Raw genomic sequence first — 24,389 nt, forward strand, 5'->3', positions numbered from 1 at the left:
CTGAAGATCTATTATGAAATTTGCCTGAGATTTAAGCTAAACTTACTGATATTTAATTTTTTATCACTTCCTCAGTGTCATAGGATCATGGATTTAAAAATCAAAGGAACATTTGAAAATACCAAGTTCAACTTTCTGGTTTTACATATGAGAAATTTAAAGTACAGAAAAAAATGAAATGACTTGCCCAGGATCAAATAACTAGTAAGTGTCTGAGGCAAAATTTGTACTTACGTCTTTCTTATACCAAGTTCAACATTCTATACGGTTGCTTTCATCATGTCATACTCTTTGTGACCTCATATGTAGTTTTCTTGGGAAAGATACTGGTGTGGTTTTGCCATTTCTTTCTTCAGGTCTTCTTACAGATAAGGCAAACACGGTTAAGAGACCTGCCCAGGGTCACACAGCTAATAAGTATGTGAGGCTGGATTTGAACCCAGGCCTTCCTGATTCCAGACCCTATACTCTGCCCAAATTTCTACCAAGAGACAGGTCATTTAAATGAAGGGCGTGTATTTAGCCTGAGAAAGAGAAGAATAAGTAGGGGTTCAATTGTGACTCAGATATTTGAAGGGCTGTCATAAGGAAGAGGAATTTGACTTCTTTTTGGCCTCAGTGAGTGGAAACGAGATCAGTGGATACACGTTACATGAAGGTAAATTTAGATTTAAAATCAGGGAAAACAAACAAACAAAAAAACAACTTCCTAAAAGAGCTATCCAAAAGTGAAATGGGCTAACTGGGTCTCTGTGAAGATCTTGAAGCAGAGGCTGGGTAACTGCTTTTGAGTTTTAATTGGGAGTTCTGTTGAGGGCAGAGATTGGATAAGATGACTGCTATGGTCCCTTTTGACACAAATTCTTGTGTTCAGTTAAGTAGTATTAAGGATGTACTTAATAACCGAATGCCCAAATAACTGAGGATGTGACCTGATACTGTGCTTTTAAGGAATATAGGTATTCCACAAGGTGAAAGTTAGGAAGTCATATATTCCAAAAAGTGTAGGAATCTTTGCAAATACAGGATGTTGGAAGATTGAAGGTCATGAATGTAGAACAGCTAGACAAAGAATGAATATGCTAGCATGAGAAGCACCTGGTTAGAAGAGAGGAGAAGAGATGAGATGAGTTTGAACTATTTTGTTGTTGTTTTTTAAGTTTTAATTTTTTTTTTTAAATGAGAGAAGGAAACCTAGAAGCATGGTAGAAGCAGATACTGCTGATTGCACAGTCACAGACATAGAAGCAGCCTTGTTGCTAGGCAACCAAATCAAGTGGGATGAATAAATGGAAGCAGTTCAAGGCATTTTCATGTGGGTGATAGAAGACTCCATTTTGAGTCAATTTTAATTAAAACAAAGTAGTGAGGTATAAAACCATAACACATTCGCCAGTGTTACCTAAATATAACACATTAGGACACTGTATGGAAAAGGCTGGAATAGAGGTTTTACTTCAGTCTCAGAATGTGTGATCTGGTAGGAGATTACCTCAAACTGAATATGCATTTCCTCAAATGTGAAATGTGTTTTATGGATGGTGAAAGGTGTCAGATTGACAACAAGAGAATAACATATTTCTCTCAAAAGAATTCATCAATTCTGTTTCAATGTGCAGGTTGTGGAATGAGCTATAATCAAAACATTTGGACAATCCTAGTCTTTGAAATCCTCTAAGATGACCATGTGGGCAGCAGCATCAATAGTCAGGAATTCATGGTGTTAGGGAAGAAAACAATGTTTTGCATGTATATGTTCCACTTTCTTCATATATAGACGTAATTACCCCCACACACACATATAGATACACAGACACACAAAAACACAAGGAATATCTATAAAAATGTAGTTTTGTTGTGTTTGCTTTGGATCTCTTGAGCCTTATGGAACACCTTCTTGCCTGACATAAGGTTGGAAATCAAGAGAGAGCAATAAACACTCTAATCACCTCCTTCTTACAATGAAATTCTCTACAGCCACTAATAATCTGCCTGAACTCATTCCTCCATGGTCTTTCTCTTCCCAACCCCAGTGATTCTGAATTTTATACAATCTTTGTACAATCATTGCTCCCTGTCTCCCATAGCCCTCTGTCTTTCTCTAATCACCCTCAGCTCAACATCCCTAATGCCCATCTCCATCCATGCTGATCTATATCTGACCATTGGACCCAGATAGCTCTGGAGGAGAAAGTGAGGCTGGTAACTGTGCATAGCCCTCCCTCACTCAAATCAAATTTAATGTAAGTCATGGCATCATCTCCCTGATGTCATAGGTCTCTTGGAGAACAAAGGACCAACCACACACAATGTCCCATTACCCATCCTCCTTCCATTGAGTTTTCTGAAAAGCCTATTCTGTACTTAACCCACTTGCTTTTAGCTTAAACTTTTTCCTTTCTCCTTTTATCTTCTGGTACCCTTTCTGGGTCCCTTCTGATGACACAACAAACTTGGTTACTTTTTCCAAAAATAATTGACTTTTACTCATAACCCCTCTTCATCCTCCCTCCTCAATTAATGGTTTTGATGAGGGAGTCAGAATAACATTTCTTCCTACTGCTACTTTCAGTCTCTTTCTCTACCTCCATCATTCAGTAAGGCATTTTCAGATTCTTCCAACCTGTATTTATCACCCATTCAAGAGTATTGGAGCTGTTATTTATGAAAGTCTAGGACTTGCTCCGTTCCTCTTTGAATTCAAAATCTGACTTTATGTCTACCCTAAATCCTGTCTTCATGCTAGGGGACTTCAACATAACTTGTTAGCCCCTCAAACATCCTAACATCACCATTCCTCAGTTTATTAGTTATTTATGATATACTCTTTTATTATACTTTAGTTAGATGCATATATGGTCTTACTCTTGATCTTCCATTGCAAACAACTGATCATTCCAATTCCATGTTCAGGAACTCTGAAATTATTTTATTTGACTATAATCTTTTTTTTATTCTACCTATTTTTAAACATTTTCATTTAAAGTTTTGAGTTCCAAATTTTTATCCTTCCCTCCTCCCTTCCCAAAAGATTAAACAATCAGCTATAAGGTTATGCATTGCAAATATTAAAAATATGTTCATAGTAGTCATTTTGTACAAGAGTTTGAATAAAAGCAAAAAAAATGAAAGACAAGAAAAATAATATGCTTCAGTTTGTATTCAAATAATATCAGTTATTTCTCTGAAGGTAGATATTATGCTTCATCATTAGTCCTTTGGGATTTTCTTGGGTCGTTGCATTGCTGAGAATAAGTCATTCACAATTCATTGAACAATATTGCTGTTACTGCTTACAATATTCTCCTGGATCTGTTCACTTTAATATGCATCAATTCACATAAGTCTTTCCAGAATTTTCTGAAATCATCCTGCTTGTCAATCTTATAGTATAATATTATTCCATTAAAGTCATATGCCACAGTTTGTTTAGCCATTCTCTACTTGATGGGGATCCCGTTGATTTCCAATTCTTAGCTACCACAAACAGAGCTGCTATAAATATTTTATGGATAAATAGTTCTTTTCCTTTTTTTGGATTTTTGGGGCCACAGACCTAGCATTAGGATTGCTAGATCAAAGGGTATGCACAGTTTTGTAGCTTTTGGGACATAGTTTCAAATTACTCTCCAGAATGATTAGAATAGTTCACAATTCCACCAACAGTTTATTAGTGTCCCAGTTTTTCCACATCTCCAACATCCAACATTTTACTTTTTTGTCATATTAGCCAATCTGATCAGTGTGATGGTTCCTCAGAGTCATTTTAATTTGCATTTCTCTAATCAATACTGATTTTGATCATGTTTTCACATGACTATACATAGCTTCAATTTCTTTGTCTGAAAACTGCCTGTTCATAACCTTTGAGCACTTATCAAGTGGGGAATGACGTATTTTTTTTTTAATTTGACGCAGTTCCCTATATATTTGAGAAATGAGTCCTTTATCAGAAATACTTGCTGCAAATCCTCCTACCCCCATTTTTCTGCTTTACATATAATTTTGGTTTTATTGGTTTTGTTTGTGCAGAAACTTTGTTTGTACAATCGAAATTATCTATTTTATATCTTGTAATGCTCTCTATATCATCTTTGATCCTAAATTCTTCCCTTATCCATAAATCTGATAGATTAACTAGTCTACACTTTTAATTCTTTTACTTCTCTTATTGCTATAGCTAACATTTCTCATACAATATTAAATAATAAAGGTAATAATGGGCATCCTTACTTTTATTGGGAAGACTTCTAGTTTATACCCATTGCAGATGGTTTTGAATAAATATTGCTTGTTCTAAGGTAAAGTCTAATTACTCCTATGTTTTGTTTTTATCATGAATGCATACTTTATTTTGTCAAAGGATTTTTCTACATGCAGTGAGATAATCATATGATTTTTGTTGGTGTGTTGTTGGTATGTTCAAGTATGCTGACAGGTTTCCTAATACTGCATGAGTCCTGTATAATTGATATAAAGTCCAGCTGGCCATAGTCCATGATTCTTGTACTATATTGCTATAGTCTCTTTGATTGTATTTTATTTAATTTTTGCATCAATATTTGTTAGGGAAATTGTTCTATAATTTCCTTTCTTTCTTTTGAATCTTCCTTGTTTGGGATGTGTGTCATAAAAGGAATTTAGTAGGACTTATTCTTTGCCTATTTTTCCTCAATGGTTCATTTAGTATTGGGATTAATTGTTCTTTAAATGTTTGGTAAAAACTTCTTGTGATTCCATCTGGTACTGAATGTTTTCTCTTAAGAAGTTCATTGATGACTTGTTCAAATTCTTATTTCTAAGATTGCACTATTTAAATATTTTCTTTCTTTTTCTGTTAATCTGAGTAATTTATATTTTTATTCATATTCATTTTATTTAAATTGTCAAATTTGTTGTCATATATTTGGGCAAAAAAGCACCTAACAATTGTTTTAATTTCTCTTCGTTGGTGGTAGATTCACCCTTTTCATTTTTGATACTAAGAATTTAGTTTTCTTCTTTCCTTTTAAAAATCATATTAATCAATGATTTGTTTATTTTATTGTTTTTTTAAATAAAAACACCTTCTAGTTTTATTTGTTAGTTCAGTTGTTTACTTTCAATTGTATTAATCTCTCTCTTGATTTTCAATATTTCCAATTTAGTATTTAATTGCAGATTTTTTAATTTGTTCTTTTCCTAGTTTTTTTAGTTGTGTGTCTGATTCATTGATCTGCTTTTTCTTTATTTTATTAATGTAAGCAATTAGAGATATAAATTTTCCTCTACAACTTTGACTGCATCTCATAAATTTAAGTATATTGTCTCATAGTTGTCATTTTCTTTAATTAAATTATTAATTATTTCTATGATTTTTCTTTGGCTCTCTTTTTTAAACAAATTATTTAATTTCCAATTAATTTAGTCTCTCTTTCCATTGTCCATTACTGAATGCAATTTTTATTGCGTTATGATCTGAAGGATTTGATTACTTTTCCTTACTTTTTACATTTGGTTGTGAAGTTTTTATACATGAATACATGATCAGTTTTTGAATAGGTTCTATGTACTGCTGAGAAAAAAAAAACTATATTCCTTTCTATTCATATTCAATTTTCTCTAGAATCTATCATATTTAACTTTTCTAGAATTTTATTCACCTGCTTAACTTCCTACTTGTTTATTTGTTGGTTAGACTTATCTAGTTCTGAGAGGGGACATTTAAGGTCCCCCACTTATACAGCTATATTACCTATTTTCCTATAATATAACTCATTCACCTTCTTAAAAAAATTAGATGCTATATCATTTGGTGCATATATGCTTGGGATTAATATGATTTCATTATCTACAGTACCTTTCAACAAGATATAGTTTTCTTCATGATTTCTTTCAATTAGATCTATTTTTGCTTTTGCTTTGTCTGAAATCATGATTGGTATCTCTGTTTTCTTTGCTTCAGCTGACACATAATAGATTCTTCTCCAGCCCCTTACCTTTACCATGTGTTTATCTCTCTGCTTCAGATATGTTTCCTTCAAACAACATATTGTAGAATTCTGGTTTTTAAACCATTCATTCTACTATCTACTTCCATTTTATGGGTGAAATCATCCTATTCATTTATACTTAGCATAACTGAGTATTTTCCTCCATGTTATTTTTCACTTATCAACTCCCATGTTATTCCCTGCCCTTTCCCTCCTCACAAATATTTTACTTCTGATCACCATCTTCCACAATATGTCCTTCCTTTTATCAGTCACCCCCCCCTTCTATTATCTCCATCCCTTTTTACCTCATAGAGTAAGATAGATTTCTATATTCAACTGTGTGTGTTATTTCCTCTTTGAGCCAATTCTGAAAGATGATAAGATTCAAGCTTTGCACACCACCCCCCATTTTTCCCCTCTCTTATAATAGCTTCTTCATACCTCTTCTATGTGGGATAATTTACCCCTTTCAATCTTCCCGTTTCTTTTTTCAAGTGCAATTTTTTTCTCACCTTTGTTTTTGCTTTTTAGGGTATCATCACATCAAAGTCATCTACTATCCACAACCTCTACCTACATATTCTACTTGCTCTAATAATAACGATAAAGCTAAGAATCACAAATATTATCTTGTCATATAGAAATATAAACAGTTTAACCTTATTGAATTTCTGAAGTTTTTCTCTTGTTTCTTTTTTTTACCTTTTTTATTTTCCTTGAGTCTTGTATTTGGAGGTGAAATTTTTTACTCAGCTCTGGTCTTTTAATTAGAAATGCTTGAAAATCCTCCATTTTTTAAAAATGTCCATCTACCCTCACCCCCATCCCTGAAAGATAATATTTTACTTTTTTGGGTGGGTGATTCTTAGTTGTAATCCTGAATTCTTTGTCTGAGTCCAAGCTTTCCAGTTCTTTAATGTGGAAGCTATCAAATTCTGTGTAACCCTGACTGTAGCTCCATGATATTTGAACTGTTTCTTTTAAAAAAAATAATTAAATTATTTAAATATTCCACATTCACTTCCATAAGATTTTGTGTTCTAAATTTTCTCCCATTCCCTTCCCTCCCCTCCCCATGACAGCATGCAAAATGACATAGGCTTTATATATACACTCACATTAAACATTGTTTTCATATTAGTCATGTTTTAAAGAAGAATTAGGACCAATGGGAGGAATCATGAGAAAGAAAAAACAAACAAAATTAGAGAGCAAATAGTATGATTTGATCTGCATTCAGACTCCATAGATCTTTTTTTTTGGCTGTGGATGGTATTTTCCATCACGAGTTTTTGGAGTTGTCTCAGATTCCTGCCTTGCTGAGAAGAACTAAGTCAATCAAAGTGAGTCATTGTGCAATGTTGCTGTTACTGTGTACAGTGTTCTCCTGGTTCTGCTCATTTCAGTCAGTACCACATTGCATGAGTAACTCTGGGTTTTTATGAAATCTGCCTTAGTGTTTTTTATGAAACAACAATATTCCATTATTTTCATATATTACAACTTCTTCAGTAATTCCCCAATTGATGGTCATCCCCTTAATTTTCAATTATTGGCCATCACAAAAAGAGCTGCTATAAATATCTTTGTAGATGTGAGTCCTTTCCCCACTTTTAGGATCTCTTTGGGATACAGACTTAGAAGTGGCCTTCCTGGGTCAAAATGTATACACAGTTTTATAGTCCTTTGGGCACAGTTGTAAACTGCCCTCCAGAGTGATTGGATCAGTTCACAACTCCACTAAAATGTATTAGTTCTATAATTTTCCCACATCCTCTCCAACATTTATGATCTTTCTTTTCTGTCATGTTAGTCAATCTGATAGGTGTGATGTGGTACCTCAGAGTTACTTTGATTTCATTTCTCCAGTCAATAGTGATTTAGAGAATTGTTTCATATGACTATAGACAGTTTTAATTTCTTCATCTGTAGACTGCCTGTTCATATCCTTTGACCATTTATCAATTGGGGAATGACTAGTATTCTTATAAATTTGACTCAGTTTTCTAAATATTTAAGAAATGAGACTTTTATCAAGAACAACAGTTATAAAAATTGTTTCCAAGTTTTTGCTTCTCTTCCAAACTTGATTGCTTTGGTTTTGTTTGTGCAAACACTTTTCAATTTAATGTATTGAAAATCATTTTGTAGTTCATAATACTCTCCATCTTTTTTTTGGTCATAAATTTTTCTGTCCTCCATAAATCTGACAGGTAAAATATTCCTTGCTCTCCTAATTTGCTTATAGTCTCAGCTTTTATTGGATACTTTCAATTTCTATTTTACCCTCTGGTTCCAATATATCAGTGGAGTTTTGTTCTATAATTTCTTGAAAGATGTTGTCCAAACCTTTTTCTTTTTGGATCATACCTTTCAGGTAGTCCAATAATTTTTATGTTATGTGTCCTGGATATATTTTCTAGTTAAGTTGGTTTTCCAGTGATAAATTTCACATTTTCCTCTTCTTAATTTTTTTACTTCTATTCTTTTTCATAGATTCTTGATGTCTCATATAGTCACAAACTTTCACTAGTTCAGTTTTAATTTTTAAGAAATTATTTTATTCACTGAGCTTTGTATTTTCTTTTCAATATGGCCAATTCTATTTTTTAGGGAGTTATTTTCCTCAGTAAATTTTTGTATACCTTTTCCCATGCTTTTTAATCTTTTATTCATAATTCTCTTATTTTACTTTCATTTTGCTTTCCAGGTTTCCCTCTGCTTCTCTAATTATCTATTTATAATCCTTTTTAAGCTCTTCCAGGAATTTCTTTTGAGTCTAAAACCAAATTACCTTTTTCTGTGAGGTTTTCACATGTAGCCATTTTGACACTATTGTCTTCTTTCAAATTTATGCCTTGATTCTCCCTATCATAATAGTAACTTTCTATAGTCAAGCACTTTTTTGGTTTCAGCTCATTTTTCTACCTTATTTTTTGAATTGGTGTTTTTATGTGACAGTTGGACTTTGGAACTGCACTGTCCCAAGCTTTTTCTGCTGGGGCTCAGTGTCTTACTTTTGGCTTTCACCAGGCTTCATGGATTAGCTGCTTGTTTTATTTGGAGGATAAGGTTCCCTTCTGGCTTGTACTGATGATAAAAACCTTCCTATTGTGCCCTAATACCCCTTCTCAGGTTTAGCTGCTATCCCTCTCTAGGGTGAGGCCTTGCTGTTGGGTTGCTATGGCAACATCTTCTTTCTGGTGCCTGGACCAGGAGGAGGGATGTTGTTGCTAGTCTGTCCCAGGGGTCAGGCCCTTCTACTGGGTTGCTATATGTAATGGTAAGCAAATTTGAAGATCTTCCATGCCCCTTAAGAGGCCCATGTGACCTGTTTTGAGCTCTGACCCAGTCCACAGCTTGGGTCACATGGAGCGATTGTTGGAAGGAGCTTATGAAACCCAGTGGAATAGGAAGGGAAGAACTTAGAGAGACTGAGAAAGAGCTAGGAGAGAGTGAGATAGAGTGAAAGCAGAGAAGCTGGCATGAGGAAGAGAGGGTGGAATTTTGCCTAGGGAAGCATGATTTTAGGGAGGTGTAACAGAGGGAAAGATTGGGAATGGCAGTGCTCCTTTTATTGGTAATGTGTACAAACTTTGTTGTTACAATGGTGGAACTGGCTTTCTGGGATCTGAATAAATATCTTGGTTTTCCCTTTGAGGAAGAGAGTTTATATTTTATGAATTTACCCTGGAAATATGCATCCATATCCATAGTGGCTGCTGTGGGTATCACATTAGAGTTACACTATGGAAACAAGGTCTTTCTGCTGTCAAGTATGAAGGGTGGGGTCTCACTGTTGACCATCAATGAGTTGGGGCTTCACTATTGGTCACCAGTGGGATCAAAGTATTGCTAGTGCCTTGAGCTAGGAATGGGGTCTCTGGGGTGGAGCCTTGTTCTGCTGTACAGACTACTCACTTGCTTAGGGGTCTAGTGGTTTGCGGGAGGTTGGGGCTTCCCTGCTGGATCACCCGTGGCTTTGTACCTTGCTGCAGGTCCCTTACTGTGAGCCTAGCTACTGTTGCTTCTCCTCTTGGATCTTGTTCCCTTTCTACTCAGTGGGAAAGACCTTTTCTGCTGTGCTGGTAAGCTGCTTCCCTGATCCTAAATCAATTCTGAGGTGGTTTTCTAGTTGTGTAGAGGGGGGTTTGAGAGGGTTTTAGTTTCTTCCTCACTCCACCATCTTGGCATGGGATGTCTGTATTTTACCTAGTTTTTTTTCTTTTTCTTTCTTTTTTTTTTTAATATTTGTTTATTTTTAGTTTCCAACATTCACTTCCACAAGATTTTGATTTCCAAGTTTTCTCCCTGTCTCTCCCCTCTGCCCACTTGAAGACAGTGTGCATTTTGATTAGTACTTCCCCCAATCTGCCCTCCTTTCTATCACACCCTTTCCTTCTCTTATCCCCATTCCATCTATTTTCCTATAGGACAAGATAGATTTCTATATTCTGTTGTCTATATATCTTATTTCTCAGTTGCATGTAAAATTCATTCTTAACATCCAGATTTAAAAACTTTGAGTTTCAGCTTTTTTCCCTCCATCCCCCCCATCCTCACTGAGAAGGCAAATGATTCAATATAGGTTATACATGTATAGTTATGTAAAATACTTCTGTAACAGTCATATCGTGAAAAATTAACTATATTTCCCTCCATCCTCTCCTGCCCCCCATTTATTCTATTCTCTTTTGACCCTATCTCTCTTCAAAAGTATTTACTTCTAATTACTTCCTCTTCTCATTTGACCTTCCTACTGTCACCCCCACCCTCCACTTATCCCCTTCCCCCTACTTTCCTGTAGTATCACACAGATTTTCATACCAAATTGAGTGTGCATGTTATTCCCTCCTTAAGTCCAATGTGATGAGAGTAAAGTTCACTCTTTCTCATTCACCTCCTTTCTCTTTCCTTCCACTGAAAAAGCTTAAGCTCTTTGTCAAGGTAATTCTCTGCTTCCAGTATGGTTGGGCTTGAGTACTGTCAACTGCTTGATCTCCCCACAATCTGCTGGCCTAGAGCTCCAGAAAGGGATACTGCTGCTGTTCCCGCCCTTGCTGCTGCAGCTATAGGCTCCTCCACATAGCCTTCTGAGGGCTCCCCCACCCCCTTTGTTCCCCTGGGGCTGGGGCCAGACCACTTTCCTCTCTCACACAGGTTTTTTCCACTGACTTCCCAATTTGTCCTCAGTGTTTAGGGTGGTGAAGTCTGAAAAATGCTACAGATGTATGAGATTCAGTCCCTCCCCCCAAAGCCTGCTCAGGTTCTGTTTGCATGGCCCACACTAGACTGAGTTCTGCTGTCAGTGCTATGTGATAGAAGCTTGCCTTCAACCTTTCTGGCTGTCTTGGCCTGAAGATATGCTTCACCCTGACATTCTGTGGGTTCTGCAACTCCAGAATTTGTTTAGAGTCATTTTTACAGGTATTTGGCTGAGTTTGTAGGGAGAGGGCTAGCAACTCATGCTATTACCCATTGCACCTATCTTAAAGGAAACTAGGTAATACAATGGATAGAGAATAGGGTTTGGAATCTAAAAGACTTCATTTCCATTTAGCCTTAAACACTTACAAACTCCCTGGGCAGATCATTTAATCTCTGCCTGCTTCCTAACCTGTAAAAATGAGAAAAATGATAGCTCCTACCTTCTGGAATTGCTGTGAAGATCAAATGAAATAATAATTTTAAACAACTTTGGAACCACTAAATCATCATATCAATGCTTATTATCGATATTAATATTATTATTGCTTTTTTCTCTGCCTTATAAATTCCTCATCCTGTTCTTTGTCCTCACAACTACCTCCAAACCCTCATTCCCTTAGTTCTATCGAAGGCTATAATTCCTATATTATCTATACTTTCTTTCCTTCTCTATCTTCATTCTGGGTTGAACAAGTTTGACTCTATACTCTCCTTTACTCTCAAGCTTCATGACACGTTATCCTCCTTTTGATCAGGTCTTATCAAACCTTGGTTTACTCTCTCCATCTGTTACCTTCCCACTTACTCATATTCTGCTGAATGGGGCTACAGAAAATCATTAAACTATGTTGATTAGGTTCCCCTACAAGTTCATGTCATATAATCACACTTGCATCTTCACTACATTAAAGTATTCGTTTTTCACCTTTCCAATCTCTTCACTATCTTGCTCACCACTTATACTCACTATTTCAGAACTTTTCATCTCTCCTCAGACTTTCCATGTTTCTCTTTACTCCCATGATTTCAGTTGTGGATATGTTTCATTCTTTACTGAAATGATTAGTCCAGTGGTACTTCCATATTGTTACCTTCTCCTCATCTCACATCAGTTAAATGTCTTCTTCCACTTTCACCTTCTTTTCTCCCTTATATGAACAATAACTTACCCTCCTTCTTGACAAGGCAAAATCTTCTGCATGCATCTTTTATCCCATTGCATCCTGTCTTCTCTAGTTTATTTTACCCTCTCTTATTCCCATTATTTCATGAATCTTTACTTTCTTTGATCTACTGACCAATTCCTTGCTAACTACAAACAACAAACTCCCTAATTCTAACAACAACAAAAACAAAGAAGCAAGCAATAACAACTTTATTACATTTGTTTATCCCAGCTATCTATCAGTTTATTTAGGTCACTCCTTCCCTTCTGGTTAAACTCATTCAGAAAGCTGTCTACATTCAGTGTCACCATTTCCTCTCTTTTCATTCATTTCTCCTGTACAATTTCCAGCCTCTTCATTTAAATGACACTATTGCTTCTTGATTGCCAAATTGAATGGCCTTTTCTCAATCCTCTTCTTTTTTCATCTCTCTTCATCCTGTCCTTCTACATACTTTCTCTAAGTTTGATTTTTGTTCCACTGTTTTCCTCTTCTTCTTTTACCTGAATGATCATTCCTTCTCAATCTCCTTCATCTAGGTTAAACTATTAATCATGATCGTCCCTCAAAGTTTTGTCCTTGATCATCTTCTCTTCTCACTCTGTGTTATGTTGCTTGATTTCATCCATTCCTATGGATTCTATGATTATTTTAAATCATATGAACCTCACATCAATTGATACATACTAATCTCTATCGTGAGACCCTCAGTCATATCACCATCCACTGCTTCTTGAATATTATGAATTCAGTATCACATAAGTATTTCCAAATCAACATGTCCAAAGCAGAACTCATTTTCTTTCTCCCTCCAAACCTCCCCTTTTAAAAACTATCCCACTATTATGAATGAATGTGTCATGATCTACCCATTGAGTTACCCAGGCTTACCACCTAGGTGCCATCCTTGATTCTTCAGTCTCTCATATTTAATTGTTTGTCAGGTTCTAGCATTTCTACCTTGATACCATCTTTTATATATTTCCCTTTTTCTCCTCTTCTACAGCACCTTTTTTGATGCAGGCTCCTTATTACCTTGTACCTCAATTGTAATTTTCTTCTAAGTGATCTTACTTTATCAAATCTCTCCCCACTCCAATCTATCCTTCAATCAAGTTGCCAAGGTGATCTTCATAAGGTACATTCCCTTAATCAAAATCCCTGTTACTTCTAGGATAAAATATGAAATAAGTCATTTGGCTTGTAATGCCTTTTCCAATTTGTTCCTTTCCTACATTTCCAATCATCTTATACCTTACTAACTACTACATTCTCTAAGGTCCAACAATATGGCCCTTCTTGAATTTTCTCTATAAAATACTCCATATTTCAATGTTGCACTTTTTCAAAGGCTGTTTCTTATCCCTAGAATAATTTCACTAATTGTCTCTGCCTCCTTGTTTTCTAGCATACCTTCAAGAAGCAGCTGAAAGCATACCTTGAGGAATAGATCTTTCTTTCCTACCACCACTGCTATTGCCATCCCTTTAGATTACCTCCAATTTAACCTATATATATATACATATATATATATGTATATATATTTTGTGTGTATATAATTGTTTGTATATTGTATCCACCAGTACAGTGCGACCTCCTTGAAAACGAATAATATTTTTGTTTTTCTTTCTAACCCCAGTATTTGCCATAGTTCCTGTTATATAGTCAAAACTTAAATGCTTTTGATTTAGCTAGTGTGGAGAACTCTCAAAGATTGAACTCTTGGGACCAAAGCAGATTAGTAGCTCCTCTCCAATTGTTAGTCTTATTTGGCTGGGGGAATAATGTTAAGTGATTTGATCATTGTTCCACAAATAGAACGTATAGAGTTGAACCCAGGTATTTGTTATGTAAAGTTAATAAACAAGCGTTTATTAAACTCTTATTATGTGCTGGGAATTATACTAAGGGCTGGGGTTATAAAGAAAGGGGAACAAAGATTTCTGTGCTTACTCTAAAATAGAAAAGGCAGTATGCAAAAATTAGACATACAAGATATATACAGTGTAAATGGTAAGTAATCTCAGATGAAAGGCACTAACAATTGGGGCTAAGAGTTAGGGTGATGGCAGGTTACTGCCCTCTGCACAATGTGGTATTTGAATTGAGTCTTGAAGGAAGCCAAGAAAGCCATGAAGCTGTAGTAATGAAGTAGGACTTTCTGTGCATGGACAGTAGTCAGTGAAAAGGCATGGAGTTGGGAGATGACTATCACATGGGATGAAGAGCAAGAAAGTCTGCCTTCTATCAGCTATCCCACCTTTTATATAGTGATTACTTCAATATTTATCAAATGAATGATACACGCATTCTCACACACATACACTGTGTTCCCAAAAATGTTTCAAAGGACTAGTAGCACAAGAGAATTTAACGTAACCTTGTCCTTTCAAAATCACTACTGGAAATGTATGATGTCTCACCAGCTTCCAACCTCATTCTATATTTAAAAGTTCCCCTGTTTCTTAGTGATGGACATAAATTATATAATGTTCATGTTTCTTTGTCATAAATGAGATTGCCATCATAAGGTTCAAAAGCAGGATGATTTGTTTTAACAAAACACACATGCAGAAAAATTTTACACTCAAGCTGTATTACATATTGCAAAGTGAAAACTATGCATATATGTCCAGGTAGCATATCTACTTTATGATAAGACTTGGTCTGTAATCAGACACATTTCAGGAAGGGCATGGATAAACTGGATACCATTCAAAGGATGGCAAAAAGAATAGTGAGGGTCTTGCATAAATACTAAGAAGTTCATATTTAAGGGGAATGATTGAAGAAACTGAGGAGGTTTACCCTGACAAAGAAGATATTCAGAGGACATAGAAGCTGTTTTCAAACACATGGAAGAGGGATAAGCTTTAGCCCCTACCCCCAACCTCACAGTGCCGATCTAAGAGCAATGGATATAAGTGGCAAAGAGAAACATATAGCCTTGATGTCATGAAAATTTTTGTGACAAATAGAGCTACCACAACATGAAATAAGATGCCACCAGATGCTATGGGCTCCCTTAACTACAGATTTTTAAAACTTAGGATAGATGAACATCTGCACATTATGGTGGGAGTTCCTTTCCTTTGAGCCTTGGACTAGAAGACCATCTACATGTTTACTTCTCTGAAACTGGGATTCTTTGACCATGAAATAAATCCATTAAAGTCATCAAAACTTTATTTAAGCATCAGTTTTGTGCAAGATACTGCACTAAATTCTGAGAATAGAAATATAAAAATAATTATTGAATTTCCCCTCAAGGAAGATGAAGTCTAACATACAATAAATTGCAATAGAGCATCAAAAGGATTTATGTTTGCAATCAGAGAAGATTTACATTGGGATACTCATTTGCTGATGATACAACTTTGCAGTTAACACAAAATTGAGAAGGATAACTAATATGGTAGATGATGAAGAAAAAAACAGTACTTTTATAGGTTAAACTGGAGCATTGGCCTGAATCTAAGACAAAATTCTACAGGTATAAATTTAAAATCTTTTTCTTGAGCACATACACATACCAAAAAAAAAAAAAAACCAAAACAAACAAACAAACAGAAAATCAAATTCTCTAATATAAGATGAGGAAAGCATGGATAAGCAACAACTAATTTTAAAAGGAATCTGGGGCTTTTGTGGACTTTCACCAGTCAAATTAGAGAAACCTTGAACTGCATTAGGAGAGGCATAGATTCCAGGAACAGTGAATGAGACAATAATCTTCTCCTTATTTGAGACCTCATCTGGAAATTTGTGTTCTGGATATCATGTTTAAAAGGGACACTGATAAGCCTTAAAATCAAAAGCAGTCACTCAGGATGGTGAAGGACTTTGAGTTGAAGTCATTTGAGAATCAGCTGAAGGAACTGGATTTCTTTAGCCTGAGGAAAAGAAGACTCAACAGGAATAAGATACCTATTTTCAAGTGTTTGAACAGCTATACAGTGGAGGAGGGATTCCACTTGTTCTGTTTGGCCCCACAGGGGAGATCCAGGAATAATTATAGGAAGTTTCAAAGGAGCCAATTTAAGCTTGATGTCAGGAAATCTTGCCCAAAATTAAAACTGTTCACAAATAGAATGGCTTGCCTCAAGAGATGCTGGATTCTTTCTCCTAGGATGTCTTCAAGTAGAGGTTGATGACCACTTGTCGAATAACATAGTTATAATTTCTTCATGTATAAGTTGGATTAAATTACTACAGAGGTAGTTCCCTCTAAATTCTCTGTGAATCTATGAGTTGCCTGAGGAACTGAGAGGTTAATTGGCTTGTTAGTCAATTACATAGCTAGCAACTATCACAAGTGGGATTTGAATCCTTATTCCAAATCAAGGGTTCTATTCACTGCAAGTATATACTGTCTTTCTTCACTTAGTTAAGCCTGTATAAAACAATATCCAGTCAACACACATTTAGAAAACACTTGCTATGTGTGAAGCACTGTACTAAGTATGAAGGATAAATACATAGCCATTCTGAATTTTTATGCAATCTAAAGGAAATAGGAATATAGAATAGATAAAATGAGGTAAGCAAGTAGCAGTGTTTAATAAGGAGATATATGAGAAAATGTAGCAACCAAAGGATAGTGGGAAGAATGGGAAGAGACATTTGGTTGGTAATCAGTAGACACACAAAAGCAATATTTCCTGGGAGTATGGAGCAAATAATTTGAACAGAAAGAGCAAACAAATGAAGAGTTTAAGAAATAGATTTCAAATCTATTTCAGGGTCTTTCACAGACAATCTCTTCTCACTCTTCACACAACTATCATCCTAAATTAGACCCTAATCATATCTCTCCTAGACTATCATAATATGCTCCTAATTGATATCCCTGCCTTAAGACTCTGAACTCAAACTATCCACATAACTGTCATTCTGGCCATATCACTTCCCTGCTCAAAGAACTTCAGTGAGTTCCTATTACTTTAGGATGAAATACAAACCTCTTCATCATTTAAAGCCCTTCACAATCTGTTTTCATATGTTCCATTGTTGGTTTCACATTAATATCCTTTATATGCCCTAAACTCCATTAAAATCAACCTATTTGCTATTTATAACATGTAGTGCTCTGTGTCTTTTCTCTATACTGTTTGCATAATCTTCACCCAGTGCCTTGAATGCACTCTGTTACCTCTTCTGCCTCTTAAAATCCTTAGATTTTTCTTTAACCTGAGCCATCTTTTGCATCTTCTAGTGATCCATCTTAGATTCTAATGTTTACTCCCTTCAAATTACCTAATATTTACTTCATATATATTTTCATATATTTATAGTGTGTTCATGAGATTTCTCCTAGTATAATGAACAAAGGTGCTTACTAAATGTTTTTGACTGGTAATAGTAATGAGAGAATTAATTTATTCAGTTATCTTGACATCTTCCAAAAGCAGGGCACCTGATAAATATTTGATTTGCTTTACTATTAATAAAAACAATTTTGTTCTTCAAAATACAGGAGAATTGATTAATAGATTGTATACTCTGGATCTGAATCCCACCAACAAGATGGAATTAGATACTGAAGGAGAAATGATATAAATCATGGAGAGATATCCATTCCATTTATACTTTGTGATAAAGAAAGAGAAAAGAATCAGTATGTTTTCCATGTATAATTGAAATTGTTAGTCTCAAAGAGTTCAGTAAAAAATATAGGTGGAATGCCAATAGTGTAAAATCCTGTAGGGGAAATAAACTAATAGGGATGGGAACCTGTCAAGGATTAAATTCTGAAGATGTAAACAAAAACAGTTTCAATGTGAATAAGAAGGAAATTGTATCAAAAGATCCAGATGGGGAAAAATAGGTAATTTATAGGAAAAAAAAAAACAACTAAAAAGATAGATAGATGGTAGGGGGAAAAGGGTGGATGTGGAATGAAATATGTATATTTTTCAAATATATACAGATACATACATAGACGTGTATATATGTGTATTTGTATGTGTGTGGGTTTGTGTGTGCAATCTCCTTGGTCCTCAATTAATAGTACCAGAAATAATAAAATTCAGAATGAGCTGATATTGGCTATGAAAGATAAGATATATTGTGCATAAGAGGGGAACAAGCAATTATTAAACACCTCTATGTGTTGGGCACTGTATTAAGGGATTTAAAAATAGTATCTCATTCGAACTTCACAAAAGACCTGTGAAATATATTCTACTACTTCCCCTATTTTATAGTTGAGAAAACTAAGACATACAGAGATTAAGTTACTTTGCCAGGGTTACATAGTGAGTATGTGTCTGGAGTAGGATTTGCTGACTCCAGGCCCAGTGCTCTATCTGCTGTATGGCCTAGATGTCTAAAAGAAAGATAAAAAACAAAACAAAACAAAAAAAATTACACTTGGACTGGATGGGAAAATTTCAACAGACAACAGAGAGAGGCAAAGCTAAACAAATGTTATTTTGCTTCTATTTTCTCTGCTAAAGTGGAATGATTTTTTTAACTGAAAAGGATAGGACAAAAATTGTGAGTAGGGAACTGATACCAAAGAAAAGTTAGAAGAAAGAGCATTTTGATATTCTCAGTAAACTAAAACAATATGCCCAGATGAACTTTATGACTTCTGAAATAGCTATTATGTGTCATTGTTTTTTCTCTTTTTTAAAATATAATTTATTTTCACTTTTTTTCATTCATTTGCATAATATTTTGAATTCCAAAGTTTCAGAGGTGGAGCCAAGATGGCAGAATGAGAGCAACTATTCACCTAAGCTCTTAAAAAAACTCCTTCAGATACCTCTAAAAAGAGAATCTGACCAAATTTTAGAGGTGTAAAATCCAATAGGAGACAGATTGTGGTAGACTGACAGCCCAGGACAGACTGGAAGGTCAACGGGAGGGATCTGTTCCACAGGGGTGGAAGAGCAAACAGCACACAAAGCAGCACGTCCCCATTGAGCAAGGGCTGAGTACAAAAGCCCCAGGGCAGTCTGAGGCAGCAGCAGCATGGCAGAATAGAAGCCCAGAGCAAGAGTCCAGCAGAGCCCGAGTGAATGAGAGCCATGGTGCCCCATGTATCAGCAGCTGCTCCTGAGACTATCAGCCTACAGATTAGATGTCTGTAAGTCACCTACTTGAATTTTGGGGAGCCAAAATGGTGGAGTGATCAGCAAATGGTCTCTGCCTTTCCCCTGGTTGACCTTGAAAGAACCATAAAATATTTCCCCAGAAAAATCTTGGATCATTGGAATCAGCAGAGGGGGCAAACAGTCTCATAGCACATGAGGCTAGGAAAATTGCTAAGGAGTATTGCTCTTACTGTGGTGGAGGACCAGAGCTGTCCCAGAGAGCCCCATGTCAGTGAACAGGAGGAGATCCAGAGCTACGGGGTGGGGTAGAGCCTCGCAAACACCAATACCAGGAGCCCAGGTGTACCTCAGTGCTCCAGGGGAAATGGGAAGACATCAGGGCAGCCAGGATCACCAGTCCCTGAGCTTGCCTTTGCTCTGGCTCAGCCAACGAGATCTTCTGTGACCAGACCAAACCTTCACCACACTTAACAATCTAGCTCCAGGGCAAATCTGGGGAAACACACAAAAAACCCCCAAAAAACTCACCTGGTCTGGTATTTCTCAACTCAGTCAGATCAGCAACCAGTTCTTTAGCTTCTAGCTGAAAGAACCAGAGGCCACAATACACAAAGTGTCATCATCATGAGTAAGAAGAAGCAAAGAAAGAAGGAAAAGACCACAGAATCTTTCTATGGGGACAAAGACTAAAACATGAATACCAAAGAGGTTAGTATTGAGACTGTAGTCCCATCTGAAATGTCAGAAGGGACTATGAACTGCTCACATGCACAAAGAGCACTCTTGGAAGAGTTGAAGAAGAAAATAGAATAAAAATTGGCTAATGTTTTTAAAAGTATGAAAAAGAATTCACTGAAAAGAATAGCTCTCTAAAAAGGAAAATTGAACAAATGGAAAAGGAAGTACAAAAACTAACTGGAGAAAATAACTCCTTAAAAGGAATAATTGGACAGATGGAAAAGGAGATGCAAAAGTTAACTAAAGAAAACACTCTGTTAAAAATTAGAACTGGACAAGTAGAAGGGAATGACTCTATGAGACATCAAGAATCACTCAAACAAAATCTAAAGAATGAAAAGATAGAAGAAAATGTAAACTATCTAGCTGGAAAAACAACTGAATTGGAAAATATATCCAGGAGAGAAAATTTAAGAATTATTGGCCTACCAGAAAGCCATGATGAAAAAACTCTGGACAATATCTTCCAAGAAATCATCAAGGAAAACTGCCCAGAAGTGCTAGATCCAGAAGGCAAAATAGTCATCTAAAAATTTCACCATTCATCTCCTGAAAGGGATCCCAAACTAAAAACACCAAGAAATATTGTTGGCAAATTCCAGAACTATCAAGTAAAGGAAAAAATACTACAGGAAGTCAGAAAGAAATCATTCAAATATTGAGGAGCTACACTCAGGATCACACAAGACTTTGCAACTTCTACATTAAAAGATCAAAGGATTGGAATATGATATTCTATAAGGCAAAGGAGCTGGGACTACAAGCAAGGATCAATTACCCAGCAAAATTCAGCATAAGATTTCAGGCGAGGAGATGGACATTCAACAAAATAAGGGATTTCTAGACCTTGATAAAAAGGCCAGAACTCAATAGAAAATTCCGTCTTCAAATGCAGGTCTCAAGAGAGGCATAAAAAGATAAACGGGAAAAGAAAACCTTGTTTCTCAATTTGGGCAGAATGTTTACCTTCCTGTAAGGGAAGATGATACTCATTAATCTTGAGAATTGTGTATCTAATATGAAATATAAAAGGGATATAGATAGATAGATAGATAGATAGATAGATAGATAGATAGATAGATAGATAGATAGATGGATAGAAAGATAGAGGGAATGAATATAAAGTAAATTATATAATAAAAAAGCCATTTAAGCATGTGAAGGAATTGTAACAGGAGATGTGAAAAAGAGGAAGCAGAAAATGGTAAATTACATCACAGGGAGAAGTACAAAATTATATTACATTAGAGGGAAAGAGCAGAGGGAGATAAGCATTGTTTGAGAGGTTCTCTCATCTGATTTGGTTCAAAGAGGAAACAACAAACTTATTTAAGTATATAAATCTAACTAGCTCTATAGACAGTAGGAGGGGAAGGGGGAAAGAAAAGGGAGGGGAGGCTAAAAGGGAGGGAAGAATTAGTGAGGATAAAGGGGAGTAAAAGGGAGGGGCCTGAAAGAAGGAAGGGAAGACTATGGGAGGTGGTGGTCAAAAATTAAAACTATTTTGGAGGGGAAGGGAGAAGCGAGAATTAAAAGCACAAGCAGTGGGAAAGACGATGCAGGGAAAGACACAGATAGTAATCATAGCTGTGACAGTGAATGGGATGAACTCTCCCATAAAACGGAGAGGGATAGCAGAATGGTTTAAAACCCATAATCCAACAATATGTTGTTTGCAAGAAACACATTTGAAACAGGGGGATATACACAGGGTAGAGGTAAAAGGTTTGAGCAGAATATATTGTGCTTCAGCTAATGTAAGAAAATCAGGGGTAGCAATCCTAATCTCAGACAAAACAAAAGCAGAAATAGATCTAATCGAAACAGATAAGGAAGGAAACTATATCCTGCTAAAAGGCATCGTAAACAATGAAGGAATATCATTACTACACATATATGCTCCAAGTGGTATACTATCCAAATTTTTAGAGGAGAAGTTAAAGGAGTTACGGGAAGAAATAGGCAGCAAAAGATACTAGTGGGGGACCTCCACCTCCCCTTTCTGAACTTGATAAATCTAACCTTAAAATAAACAAGAAAGAAATTAAAGAGGTGAATAAAACTCTGGATAAGATAGATATGGCAGATCTCTGGAGAAAATTGAATGGGGATAGAAAGGAATATACTTTTTCCTCAACAGTACATGGCACATATACAAAAATTGACCATGTTCTAGGGCATTAATACCTCACAATCCAGTGCAGAAAGACAGATAGTCAATGCATCCTTCTCGCAACATAAAGCAGCAAAAATTATATGTAATAAAAGGCCATGGAAAGACGGACCAAAAGTTAATATTCCAGAAGTCAAAGAGGATAGAAATAAAATTAAGAATCACCTACCCAACATACTAAGTATAATACTTCAGGGAAAAAAAATGGAATTTCAAAGAAATAGACGACTTCCCATCATTCTTGCTGAAAAGACCAGAACTGAATAGAAAATTTGACTTTGAAATATAAGAATCAAGAGAAATATGACAAGGTAAACAGGAAAGAGAAGTCATAAGTCATTAAAACTGAACTGCTTACACTCCTACTTGGAAAGATGATATTTATAACTGATAAGATCTTTTTCAATGTTAGGGTCGGTAGAGGGAATATATGTCTGTTTGTATGTATGTGTGTATTACATATATATGTATGTATATATGTGTGTGTATAAATATATATTCTTAATTTTATTTCTATCCTCTTTGACCCTCTGGAATATCACATTCCAAGCCTTCCTATCCATTACTGCAGAAGTTGCTAAATCTTATGTTATCCTGATTGTGTTTCCATAACACTTGGATTTTATTTTTCTGAATGCTTTCAATATTCTTTCCTTGAACTGGGAACTCTGGTATTTGGCTACAATATTCCTAGGAGTTTTCCTTTTGGAATCTCTTTCAGGAGGTGAATGGTGAATTCCTTTAATATCTATTTTGCCCTCTAGTTTCAGAATATCAGGGCAGTTTTGCTTGATAATTTGTTGAAAGATGATGTCTAGGTTCTTTTTTATCATGGTTTTCAGATAGGCCAATAATTTTTAAATTACCTCCCCTGGATCCATTTTCCAGGCCAGTTGGTTTTCCAATGATATATTTTACATTGTCTCCTATTTTTTCCTTCTTTTCATTTTGTTTTATAATTTCTTGATTTCTCATAAAGTCATTAACTTCCATTCACTCATTTCTAATTTTGAAGGAATTATTTTCTTCAGCGAGGTTTTGGACTTCCTTTTACATTTGGCCCATTCTTCTTTTTAAGACATTCTTCTCCTCATTGACTTTTTGGATCTCTTTTGCCATTTGGGTTAATCTATTTTTAAAGGTATTATTTTCTTCAGCATTTTTTCTGTTGGTTCTTCTTTAGCAAGCTGTTGACTTGATTTTTTTTTTAATGATTTTCTTGCAGCACTTTTATTTATCTTCTGAATTTTTCCTCTACTTCTCTCCCTTGATTTTCAAAATCCTTTTTGAGTTCTTCCATGATCTGAAACCATTTTATATTTTTCTTGGAGGCTTTGGATGTAGGAGCCTTAACCTTGCTATCTTCTCTAGTTGTATGTTTCGGTCTTCCTTCTGGTTATATACTTTGGTCTTCCTTGTCTTAAGAAAATACCTTTTCACCAAGGAAGTAACCTTCAATGGTTGAAATTATTTCCCCCTTTTGGGACATTTCTCCAGCCAATTACTTGACTTTTGTCTTCTTTGCTAAGTGGTGAGTATACTGTTCCAGGTTTCAGGGGTTTTGTGCAGTTGTTTTCAGAGATATCTCTGGGGACCTGTATGTTCTCAGTTCCTCCAAAGTGGTATGATTAAAGAAGATCTGTTTGCTCCTCTCCTGGCCTGCACTCTGCTCTGTGAGCAACCACAAGCACTTTTTTCTGATCTACAACTGCGAGTAGGATTCCCTTTCCACAGAAGCCATCAGCTCCCCCACACCATCACTCTTCCTTGCACTAGAACCATCACCCAGAATTATGACCAGCAGTTAGATTCCCCTACCATCTGTCGACAGACAGCTCCAGAAGCAGCTGCTGCTGCAGCAGTGATTGTTGCAGTCCTAAAGCTGAGGTTGACACCAGACCACATTCCTCTATCACCCAGGTGAAAGCCATTTCCCATTTACCTTTGAAGCTGTCTTTGACTTTTGGGTTTGAGAAGTCTGAAAACTGCTACATCTGCCAATGATTCAGTGCCCTAAGTTCTGCTCCAGTCCAGTCTGTGCTGACCTGGCCCATGCTGGCCTGTCCCA

General features: G+C 35.9%; 1 long non-coding RNA gene across 2 annotated transcripts in view; it reads left to right on the forward strand.

Annotated features, from left to right (window-relative positions):
* The first annotated feature begins 301 nt into the window (after positions 1-301).
* LOC140529589 (uncharacterized) overlaps positions 302-24,389 on the forward strand; it is a 56,367-nt gene continuing 32,279 nt past the window's right edge. Inside the window, exon 1 of one of the 2 annotated variants that reach the window (XR_011975605.1) lies at positions 302-658. This is a non-coding gene — a long non-coding RNA (uncharacterized lncRNA). Of the gene's footprint in view, positions 659-9,180; positions 9,259-24,389 lie in introns of those variants that run through there. The other variant, XR_011975604.1, reaches the window with a different exon arrangement.

This window comes from Notamacropus eugenii, chromosome 2 (assembly GCF_028372415.1).
Source record: "Notamacropus eugenii isolate mMacEug1 chromosome 2, mMacEug1.pri_v2, whole genome shotgun sequence".
NCBI lineage: Eukaryota > Metazoa > Chordata > Mammalia > Diprotodontia > Macropodidae > Notamacropus > Notamacropus eugenii.